This window comes from Rhinopithecus bieti, unplaced genomic scaffold (genome assembly GCF_001698545.2).
Source record: "Rhinopithecus bieti isolate Rb0 unplaced genomic scaffold, ASM169854v2 scaffold_23460, whole genome shotgun sequence".
NCBI classification, from domain to species: Eukaryota; Metazoa; Chordata; class Mammalia; order Primates; family Cercopithecidae; genus Rhinopithecus; species Rhinopithecus bieti.
The window spans coordinates 1,254,896-1,265,328 of record NW_016811040.1 but is presented as its reverse complement, the minus strand read 5'-3'; the positions used below and the strand labels follow the sequence as shown (position 1 = coordinate 1,265,328).

Here is a 10,433-nt window from a genome sequence, read left to right as displayed (position 1 = left end):
ATATACCCATTGTCTATTTTCATGTCTTCCTTGGAGAAATGTCTATTCAGGTATTTTGTCCATTTTTAAATTGGCTTATTTTTCCCCTATTGAATTGTATGAGTTCTTTATAAATTTTGGATGTTAATCCTTAACCAAGTATATGGTTTGCAAATATTTTTTTCCTAATCCATAGGCTGTTGTTTTATTTTGTTATTTCCTTTGTTGTACTTTTAATTTTATGCAGTCCCATTTATTTGTTTTGCCTTTGTGATCTGAGCTTTTGGTGTGATAGCAAATAAAACAATAATAATAATAATTGCCAAAGCCAATGTTCAAGCGTTTTCCCCTTTGTTTTATAGTTTCTGGTTTTATATTTAGGTATTTTATTCATTTTATTTGAAGTTTGGGTATGATTTAAGGATCCAATTTCATTATTTTGCATGTTGAAATACAGTTTTTCCAGCACCATTTATTGAAGAGACTATTCTTTCTCATTGTGTCCTCTTGGTACCCTTTTCAAAAATTAGTGCACTCTATATGTTTGGATTTATTTCTGGACTCTCTGTTCTACTGGTCTATGTGTCTGTTTTTATGGCAGTACCATGCTGTTTTGACTACTATAGCTTTGTAATATAATTTTAAATCAGAACGTGTGATGCCTCCAACTTTTTTTTCTCTCAGAATTGTTTTGACTATTAGGGGTCTTTCGTGGGCCCATATAATTTTAGGATTGTTTATTTTTATTTCTGTGAAGAATGCCATTAGGATTTTGAGATGGATTGCATTGAGTCTGTATATTGCTTTGGGTAATGTGAACATTTAAAAAATATTAATTCTCCCAACCCACGAACTCAGGGATATCTTTCATTTGCGTTTTTTTTTTTTTTTTTCTAATTTCTTTCATCAATGTTTTATAGTTTTCAGTGTATACATGGTCTACAGCTTATAATGGTCTGACTTATAATTTTTCAACTTTACAATGGTGCAAAACCATCAAAATTTCAACATAATGTATAGCATTCAATGAGTTACATGAGCTATTCAATGCTCTAAAAAGAACAAGATCTTGTCATTGCCACAACGCGAATGAACCTAGAGGACATTATGCTAAGTGAAATAAGTCAGACACAGAAATGAAAATATTGCATGAATAACTCACCTATATGTAGAATCTTTTTTAAAAATATCAAATATACAGAGATAGAGAACAAAACAATGGTTACTAGGGATTGGGGGAGGGCAGGAAATGGGGAGATGGAGGTCAGAGAATACAAAGTGGCAAATATGTATGATTAACAGTTCAGATCTAATGTACGACATGAGAACTATAGGTAATAAAATTGTCCTGTATGTGAGGCTCAGGCTAAATGAGTAGATTTTACCTGCTCTTGCCACAAAGACAAACAGAAGGGTAACTATGTGAGATGATGATTATGTTAATTTGCTTCATCATAGTAACCTTTCTGCCATGTATATGCATCCCATAACATCATGTTGTATGCCTTACTTATACACAATAAAATTATTTAAGAAAAACATAGCCATTAAAGGGGTCTGAGCAGAGAAGTGCCATGATCTGTCTTAGATTTTTAATGGATCACTATATTTACAATAGATTAGACTTTAGGGAGAAAGGACTGAAGTAGAGAGAATAGGAAGAAGGTTGTTTCAATGATAAACTGCATCAAACAGTAGAATCAGCATGTCTTGCACAATAATTACGTAAGATCTGAAATACAGTGACTTACAAAGCTGAAGGGATGGTATATATTAAGCATGGGTCAGACTAAGCTACGTAGTAATAAAATGAGACAAGCTAAATATTCCAGTTAGATCTTCAGGTGGTGGGGGTGCAGTTGATAACCTGATCCTCAGTTTTGCAAATTTAGAGGGTCTTTTGTCAATTCATACGTGACAGGCTCTTGAAATAAACTCAAGTCAACCAAAGTCCCACAAGGAAGACTGTAGACATCTCTCACAGAACAACTAGTACAGGTCATTGGCATGGACAGAGACTGATTAAGGGCTGAGCTAACTAGGCAGTTTCCAAGGTGCCAATTTATAAGGGTTATGAAAATGTCACTGGAATTATATCAAATTGAAATAATTGTTTTTAACTAGACTCCTCCCAGAGAGACTAGTCCCTGAAGATAGCTCTCCAATGAACAATGCCGGCAGCTGACGAACAATGCTCGCAGTGTTCATACTCACATGTATTTGTCTGCTTTCTCCTTGACTCTGGACTATACATGTGACTCATTTCTCACCAATAGAATGAGGTGGAGGTGACCCTGCATGGCTTCAGAGGTTAGGTCAGAAGGAGCCTTACAGCTTCCACTATTTTTCTAAGAACATTCACTCTGAGAAAGCCATTGGCTGTGTAAAAAGCCCACTACACTGCTGTAGAAACCACGTGGAGGGGCTCTGAAGCTGTATGGAGAAAGAGAAGGCCCGGAGGAGCCTGACCTTGCAGTCATTCTGTAAGGCAGCAGCCATATCTTGAATGCCCTAGACCAGATGAGTTACCAACTGAATACCCCTGAGTGACTAGCCAAAAATCGTCCTGCCAAATTCTCCCTAAATTCTGGACAACAGAATCATGAACAAATACAATGATTTTTACTTTAAGCCAGTAAGTTTTGAGGCAGTTCATTATGCAACAAGTGTATGTGTTTGGTAGGAATAATTTAACAAACCACTTAGAGAGAAGACTCCTATAAGGCCCGATCATAGGCATAATCACTGAGCATCATTACACCAACTTCTAATGAAAGAGGCTAGCTGCAGTTATATAACGGTAGAGGATGCATGTGGAACCAGACTTTTTAATTTCTTAGGGCAGCGGAGGAGAGGAAGCATTACCACCAGCGACCTTCCTCAGTCTTTCTCCCATAGCACAGGATGTGGGTCTAAGTTGGGATGTTGGTCACCACTTCTCTTTTCCAGGAGACTCATTCAGAGGAAAAAGAAATCGTATGTCAGTATGTTGCTCTTTGAGTACTGTATTAACATTATTAACATACGGGGAACAGATATCTTTGTTGGAATTGTGTTTGAGGTAGAAACTAGATGTTTGAGGCAGACACTAGATTTTGGGGTTTTTTACCTTTTTTTTTGTTTTGAGATCGATAGAGCCTCAATCTGTCACCCAGGGCTGCTGGTGAGCAGTGGTGTGATCATAGCTCACTGCAGCCTAAAAATCCTGGGCCCAAGCCATCCTCCTGCCTCAGTCTCAGCCTCAAGAGTCACTGAGACTATAGGTATGAGCCCCAGTGGACACTAGATTTTTAAAATTCCTGGAAAGACACAGTCCCAACTTCGTGTTTTAATAACCTATACTGTATGGTCCTATCATTTTAGGATGGAAAAATATTTTTCCATAGCTATTGATTGCCATATTTCTAAAAGCTTTATGTACATCCATTCTCAATATAGGATAAATAACACTCACATTGTAATTTGGTCATCATTATCTAAGATTCCAAGTATAGGCATTATTTTATGATTCTCTAAGTCTCCTCCAAGACCATCCCCAACAAAATGAGTCAGGTTTAGCTTTTTTCACTTATGGGATTCAGTGTATAAGTAGCTTATTAGTATGTAGTATGATTTCATTTGAAAATATGTATATTCTAGAAGACATACAATCAGAAGAAAACTTCATTTAGTCTTTGGTATAATTCCTAAGGACGGTAACACTTAACAATAACCAACTTTAAAGGAATATTCATTTATGGTAAACATTATGCTAGATAAGTCTTATAAATTTCACACAAAACCCATAAGGTAGATATTATTACAATTTACATTTTACATCTAATCATATTAGAAAGCTAAGGCTTAGAAATCTTAAATATTCACTCATGGTTAAGTAACAGTACCTAGCTCCTAAATCTGTGTTCTTACAACATTATATTATTGGTGATTATAACAAGGCAAGACCTGGCTGTCAAAGTTTATAAAGATAATCGTTGGCCACTAAGAAGATAACTTTTTTGGTTTAAAACTCTGTCTCAATCACTTGAACCCGGGAGGCGGAGGTTGCAGTGAGCCAAGATCATGCCACTGGACTCCATCCTGGCGACAGTGAGACTCCATCTCAAAAAAAAAAAAAGAAAAAAGAAAAAAAACTCTGTCTCAAACTTCAGAATATAAAAGGTAGAACATATTTGTGTTGTTTATTATCAACACTGGAAAACTATGGAAATATTAATTTGTATTAGATTACCACATACTTTATTATACAAAATTACAAAGAATTGCTATAGTTTATCCCCAGGAAAGCATTTCACTGAACTTTTATACCCTTGGGATAAATACGAGAAAAAGGAACAGTAAAATCTTGAAAAGCATTCGAACCCATTTCAACATCACGTGTGATTCTGGCATGCTTCTCCATTTACTTCTCCTTTAGGGTTTTCACAGTATTGATGACATGCCCACGAAAAGGGGAAAAATAGTCATGATTGAAAATATGGATCTGATTTAAATGCTCATGAAAATTCCAATTTCAACACTCAATATTTGGTGGACTTGTGTGTTTGTGGCCAAAAGACATAAATTCTTTAATGTAAAAACTGGTAAAGTTAGGTTTTTTCATTTAAAAGCGTGTTGAGTTGGCCTCTTTGCTGTCCAACTCAAATATCTTTGAAGTTCCAGAGATCTTATAACAATGCTGAAAATTCATACAACTTATCTAAGGCCAGCCTTAGGAATGTGTTTCTAACTATAAGGCTAATGGAACTAGTTGAAGAAAAACCAGATGGCCCAATGATGCTTTGCCCTTAAATAAGACAGAATCCCTTATTTAAAAGAATGGAAAAAAATAGAGTAGGATACTTCATCCTTTTTCCATTTTCCCCCACAGATCTGGGGCAATAACCAAAACGAGTGACATTCTCCTGCAGAATGCTGCTTTTCCGGGATTCCAAAGGGATGCCTAGCAACTTTACAATCGTGTTGAAACCATATCTGCCAGAACATAGTAGGATGTGGAGTAGGGAGGTGTTCAGGATGGAGGAAAGTTGTGCTAGCCTGAAAGTGGTACTCTTTGCCTCTAGTCCCCAGAAACAAAGAGCCATAAGAGTAAGAGCTTGGCTGCTCATTATGGGGATGGGGGAGGGTACATTTTATCATGTGTCTATCACTTTAGCCCTACAGAGAACCAGGCATGGGTGGCAAGAAAATCCTTGAATCATGCTCACAGATTGTATTTTCTTCTAGAATCATTTCTTATTGTCAGAAAAAAAAAGAAACTCACAATGAGAGGATTCTTTCCTAAAATTTGAATAAAATATAATTTAGTCTATTAAAATGCAGCTCTCTTTTCAAAACTTTTCTGTCCAGCTAGGAAAGTTCTTCAGCACCGTTTTGGCACTTACATTTCTTTAAGCAGCATGGAAAGGGTGAAGAGCTCTGAAAGCAACCAAAAAAAATAAAATTAAAAAAGTCCTTTGTAGAACAACATATTGCACCAACTGCTTCCAATCACTGGTTTCCAATTACTGTCAAACAAGAATTCTGTTGGATTTCTTTAGCTATTTTCCTCTTTATCTTGATTTTGAATTTTTAAAAATGAATAATTTAGAGAGAACTGAAATTGTCATCTATAAATTTTATCATTCCTTCTTTGAATAGCTATGGTAAATGACTTGACGGCATTCATAATACATGTTCTCACTTTCTGAACAAATTCCTTGAAAACAGTACAAAGAGTTATGTGCCAATTTTCTAGAAGATGAGATTGTGAATTAAATCATTTCTATATGTGGGAAAATTATACAAATCTACCAATACTAATGGCATGTGTCACTTTGAGAATTAAGGTTTGACTCCTATCTTGATGTAAGTCCAAGCTCATAATCTCTACTCTCAAGATTCTTCCACCAACTTAGTTGGGCCCCTCATCCACAAAGTTTTCCCTACCTATATCATTGGTGAATAAATAAAATGCTATTATACTGACTGCTTGACTGCCTGTTTTTAAAAAATGGAATGTAATAGAGTTTGATTGTTTACATTCAGGTCACTTTTCGTAAAAGTTTCACTGTCTCTTCTCAGTAAGAGTCCACGCCACTTGGGTTATGAAATGGACAGAAAAGGTCTCTGAGTCTCTAGTAAGTCTCCTTATTTCCTTAAGGGAATACTCTCAAGGGCCTTTGTTAGTGAAAACAAGTACATTGATGATTAATTTTTATAAGAACTAATGCATCAAACCTCAGGGCCCCTCTTTTCATCACAAATTTCATTTTCACTGCAGAGTTTGATTTGAATTGACAATAGTTTCTAGATAGAGTTGAAAATCAAAAAATAAAATAAAATCTGTGAAAGAAAAATCCAACCTTGCAAGCTACTCTTTCTCATTAGGATGAAGGCTTCTATTCGGGGTTTTGTTGCTATGATGCTTCATCACTTTTCCTCTAAGGAGGGAAATAAGAATTCATTCCTGAGTGCAGAGTATTCTGAGCAACTCCTCCCACTGACTATGTGAGTAACAGGGGAGAGAAAGAATTTAGGGTTATTTCCCATGTTACTAAAAATTTGATAGAATCAAACAATGAAACAAAAAAAAAAAAATTGAGTTTTTTGTTTTTTCATGTATTCAAGTATCCTACTAAACACTGAAAACTGGGAAGGAAATGTCTGAACAAGGTGTCTTCGTGAAGAGTGCAGCATTTGTTGACATTTTCAAGAAGCACGATGCCCTCAGTGTGAGGAACCACGCCCACAACACAGCCTTTCAAATGTAGCCCTATCTGTACAAGCAGCCTGACTATTTTTGAATCAACTTTATTATTCCTGAAAAACACTCATTTTAGAAAATTATTTTCCACAATTGGGTTTTAAATGTGTCTTCAAGAATATTGGGTTTCAAGAAGCCACTGTTGAGGATTTCTCAGCACAAAAAATGAGTAAGAATAATTTTTTATCCACCTTAACAAATGTTTAAATAATTATCTAGGCTGGGTGCAGTGGCTCATGCCTGCAATCCCAGCACTTCAGGAGGCTGGGGGGTGGCGGTGGATGGCCTGAGGTCAGGAGTTGGAAACCAGCCTGGCCCATGTGACAAAAACCTGTCTCTACTAAAAATACAAATAAACAAATAAATAAGCTGGGCAATCCCAGCTACTCAGAAGGCTGAGGCAGGAGAATCACTTGTACATGGCAGGCAGAGGTTGCAGTGAGCCAAGATCATGCCACTATACTCCAACCTGGGCGACAGGGTGAGACTATCTCAAAATAATAAAAATAAATACATAAATAGGTATCAAGTTCAAGGTCATAGGCTTCTGTTGCTAAGAACACAAATTGGGATGTGTTCCCATCTGTTTTCTTCACTCCCTAGGTCATTGTGAGGTGCCTAGGAGAAAAAGTTGAGTCTGTTAAGGACCTTAATGATTTCTGGTGGGTAGCAATTTTTATCATTATCATGTGTTTTTCAGTGATAGGAGTGTATAGCAAGGAAATTAAGCCAGAAATAGTGACTTCCACTCTAGAAATTTGCTAGTGTAAAAGTGGGAGATAAATGAAGAACTCAAAGGAGTAAACATAGTCATAAAAACATATTATTTAAATTTCTTGGAGAAGCAAAATTTGGACTTGATTCAGGTTTATAGCAGGGTTCTTCTACCATGGAACTACTGACATTTGAGCTGGATAATTCTTTGTTAGGAGGATCTTCCCCATGCAGATGCTGAAGAGCATCCCTGGCCCCCACCTAACAGAGGACAATAATACCTCCCCATACCAGCTGTGACAACCAAAATGTCTGTAGACATTGCCAAATATTGCCTAAGAGGTAAAGTCACCTCTATTTGAGAACTACTGGCTTACAGAAAGAAATATTTCCTTGAAGAAATAAGTTAGCTCAAGAAATTGACCTTGGGAGAAAGGTCAATGATGGGGCAGGATTGCAAACATGCAGATGGGATCAAAGGCACCTATGTGGGAACTTATTTTGGAAGGAAAAAGGGGCAATTATAGAAGGGAAAGAATGGGAGCAGAGGTGAAGAGATTTTGAGAAAGACAAGAGGCAGGTTGACAAATTGCCTTATTTTAGAAAAGCACAGAGGGGACCCAGGTGGAAATCAGGAGTTGAAATTGGAAAACGTCAATAGCCCATGCTATAAGAGGGACGTGAACAAAGTGTCAAATGAATCGTGGCTTTATGAGAACACTGAGGATCTATGTACAGAAGAATTCAATCAGAAAGGTCATACGGCTTCCTTCTGGAATACTCAGCCCATCGAAATTATTATGTGACTTCCTCCAGGAGAATTCATCTCCAGAAGTGACAGCTGAAAGAACAGATTTTAGTGTTCACCAAAAGTTGGGAATCAGCAAAGCCCACAAGCTAGAAAATCAAAGGAGAAATTATTTCTGTGATGCTATTAAGAACATTAATTATAATGATTTACAGTAAAAGTAGCAAAGCTCTGGTAGATACTAGAGGATTGGGAAATAAGAGAGGGAAGGGATTTTTGGTTTGTTTGTTTTCCTAAGTCAACAAATCTTTATTAAAACCCACAGTTACTAGGAGGTGGCCATGATGCTGGATGCGCTTTCTTTTTTTTTTGAGAAGGAGTCTTGCTCTGTCACCAGGCAAGAGTGCAATGGCCTCATCTCAGCTCACTGCAACCTCCCTCCGCCTTCCGCCTTCTGCCTTCCACCTTCCGGGTTCAAGTGATTCTCCTGCCTCAGCCTCCCAAGTAGCTGGAATTACAGGCGTGTGCCACCACACCCAGCTAATTTTTGTATTTTTTAGTGGATACAGGGTTTCACCATGTTGGCCAGGATAGTCTCGATCTTTTGACCTGGTGATCCACCCGTCTTGGCCTCCCAAAGTGCTGGGGTCACAGGCATGAACCACCATGCCCAGTCAGGATGCACTTTCAAAGTTGATCTTCTCCACAATGTTCTTGGGCTTCATGCTTTCTTCTTGGCTACAGATGAAGATCTGCCCTGACTCATCGGTGCTTCAGCCATATTTTCTCATCCATATCTTCAGCTGGCTGGCTGTCAAATCCCTGAGCATCTCAGCCAGCAGCCAGCAGTAAGTGTGCCAGTTGAATGATATCCATGACATGGTAGACAGATTTTCTAATAGCCTTCAAAGCCAGTTATACCTTCCAAAAGGGTCATGTTTTCATCCAGGGTTTGCCAGAAGGCCTGGAAGTGTCCAGTCTCCAGCAGATCCTCCAGGTACAAAATCTGTTGGATCGGCTACTTTTCTTGATGTGCTTGGATGAACATGGGCTTGCACAGGGTGAAGTTGGTGAGGCATGGGTTGGTGAGAGCATTCAGTGAGATCTGGGTGGTGACTGTGGTCTGAAAGAAGGCTAGGTTGAACTAGTACAACTTCAGGACAGTGAATTTGGCTTCTAGATAGGCATTCTCCTTGACCTGCATCTCCACATAGCTCCCCAGGGTGGCCAGGTTCTCAGAATTATAGCTGTGGATATTGTTAAGCAGCTTGCCCACATTCACTCTCACCTGCTAAAACATCACTATGACTATGGTCACCTTCCACAGCCAGGGCTGGAACAGGGAAGTTTTTTAACGAGAGAGAACAGGTTCTGTAAGAGTGACAATAGGAGAGAAGAATGGAAGTAGTGATTCAAGAGCAGAGTTTCAAACCCAGGCGTCTTCACTTACCAGGTGCAATAAAGAGTCTAGAGAGGTTGTTGGAAAGTGAGGAGGGTGACAAAATTATAGATTTAACATATTGAAAAAGTCATAAACACATACACTAAGATAACCAAAGAAAATATTAAGGAAAGATGTATAGAAAATACAAATGATGTTAATAAAATAAGGCTCTTAAAAAAAAAAAAAGCTTTTAAACTTTTACAGTGTTAACTATGTTGACTTTTAAAAGAAAGAACTTTATAATCCATCATCTGTATCCAAAAATACCAAATCAAAATGTTCTATAAAGTGCCCACAAAATAAACTACTCAAACTTTAAATATGCTTAACAATTTTTCTTCAAATTTGGCTTCCTTTTCATTTCTCATTAGGAGCCGAAATCCTGCCAATGTTGAAATGTATAGTTTTACCTATTTTTAGTTAAATTAAAGTTTAAATACATTTTCATGATTTTTTTCTTTATGTTCCCATGTAAAAGATCTTGGGCAACCTATTCAAGGTTCTCCCAAACAGGTTAGAATTTTGTTCAAATAAGAAAAAGTTAACCTCACTGCCATTCTTTGGTTAATGGAAGAATTAATTTTTTACATATTTTTGATTCCTTTTATCATAAAGAAGGTACAGTGTGAGGAAAATAGCATTTAAATTACTTTTATAAACTGATTTATTTACCTTTAAGTTAAATTACCTTGTCTTTTAACTGCTTCTCATGCAGCATTTTAAGACAAATTCAGGTAAGACATAGCTATATAGTAGAGGAAAGGTCAGACCTCTAAAACTAGGCAGGTAGGAAGGAGCTGGTA

At 37.3% G+C, this 10,433-nt stretch overlaps 1 pseudogene; it reads right to left on the bottom strand.

The window, feature by feature from the left end:
* Nucleotides 1-8,514: 8,514 nt before the first annotated feature.
* On the bottom strand, nucleotides 8,515-9,486 carry LOC108543069 (eukaryotic translation initiation factor 3 subunit K-like; annotated as a pseudogene).
* Between the last annotated feature and the right edge of the window lie 947 nt (nucleotides 9,487-10,433).